This window comes from Tupaia chinensis, unplaced genomic scaffold (assembly GCF_000334495.1).
Source record: "Tupaia chinensis unplaced genomic scaffold, TupChi_1.0 Scaffold143574_1, whole genome shotgun sequence".
NCBI lineage: Eukaryota > Metazoa > Chordata > Mammalia > Scandentia > Tupaiidae > Tupaia > Tupaia belangeri.
Genome location: NW_006203419.1, coordinates 3388474 through 3390249, shown reverse-complemented (window position 1 = coordinate 3390249; position 1776 = coordinate 3388474). Strand labels below are relative to the sequence as shown.

Below are 1776 nucleotides of genomic sequence, written 5' to 3'. Positions count from 1 at the left end.
CAGTTCTTTAAAAAGTTTTATTTATTTATGAGTCGAGAGGAAGAGAGAGAGAGAGAAAGACATAGTGAGAAAGCAAGCCACCAGATCCCGGTAGCTTAAACCATGGTTGGCCATGTGGGAATCCAGTGTCCTTAACCACCATGCCACCTGCCTGCCCCTGGACTAGTATACTTAATAAAAAGGAACATGAACATTTAGCACCAATTCTTTCATAGTGCTAGTTATTTTAGATTGACTATAAGATACTTAAAACAGCTTTTTAATTTTTGGAATTAAGTATGTTTAAAGAACTTAGTGCCTGCCACCTAATAAGGCCAATTAAGTGTTAACTGCCTTTATTGTGGTGATAATTTACCAGTGTCACCCCAGGAAGGACCAGTCTTTATGTTTGGGTTTATTAAAATATCTACTTTAAAAATTTTTTGAAATTTATTTGAAATATGTGTTTTTCTTATTTTAAAGTATGTTTTTGTATTTATAACTCAAATGATTTTGGGATCAAAATCATTTCCTTGTTTTCTTCACATAATTTTATGACCTTATGGAAGAAAAACGTACAAATTAACTTAAAGGTCATCATTTTGAAGTCTTAACCACTGTGTCTTAAACTGGTGACCAGATAGCCATGATTTCATTCCTGTTTTTTTTTTTTGAGTATTTTAAAAAAGAGCCAGGTTTTTAATCAGTTTTTTTTTAGGTAGCTGTAGAGGTTAGAAAATGAAATCACTATTTTTAGTGCTTGGGGCGGGGCAGAGAGGCAGGCGTATCTGCAGCACTGGTTTGTACTGATAGCCAGGAGCTATCCAAGTTTTTTTTTCAAAGCCTTCACATTAAAGGTGATATCCATCAATAGGAAATAGCAAAATGCTGATGTGAGAGTGTTCTGTTACTCATCCTCCTTCCATCCTGAGCAAACGAGATTCAGTTTATGATGGGATGACTTCCCAAGAAACCCACCATAAATTGTGCATGTTGAAGGTCAAAAATACATTCAATACAACTCTCCTGCTAAACATCACAGGTTATTCTAGCCTGCAGTTGGACATACTATTCTAACAAAGCCTGTGTTACAATAAAGGATCCAGTGGCTCACATCATTTTTAAAAGACTTATTAACATTTATTTATTTTAATTTGACCAGAGAGAGAGAAAGAGGAAGAGAAATCAAGCCACGAGGACCGTGACCCAAACCATGGTCAGCCATGTGGGAGTCCAGTGCCCTCAACTACCATGCCACCTGCCGGCCCCACTCACATACGTTTTTGAATACTGTAGTGGAAGTGAAGAACTGTGGGGAGCCAGCAGGTGGCATGGAGGTGAAGGTGGCAGTGTCCCACGTGGCCAGCTACACAGTTGAGTCCCTGACCCAGCAGCTTGCTTGAGAATCACTCCAGGTGTGTGCCCTTGTGTGCTGAAAATCTTGAGAGTAGAAGAGAAGAAATTGTGGAGTGTTTATCTTCCTTGGGGGGTGATTTCTCTCTGTCTCTGTTTTTGTCTAGCTAGTGTATGCGCCATATAGCCAAAACTGAAGGGGAAAAAAAAGAATGAAAAACCAAGTGGTCGTATGTGGATACTTGAAGTATGTAAAGCTTATCAGACCATCATAAGTGGTTGCCGTCTGTTTGTATACACTCTTGCTTTTCCTTAAGCAAGGCAGGAGTGGTTGAAAATGTGAACTTTGGTGGCAAATGGACCTAGAGTTAGTTCATCACTATCCCACTTACTCTATGTAACTGGGGATAAACAGGCAGGGGACATTCATGGCAAGATGAACTA

General features: G+C 39.1%; 1 protein-coding gene across 2 annotated transcripts in view; it reads left to right on the top strand.

Moving 5' to 3' along the window:
- Positions 1-1776, top strand: part of TMEM230 (transmembrane protein 230) — a 12057-nt gene that overhangs the window by 1470 nt on the left and 8811 nt on the right. The window lies entirely within an intron of this gene.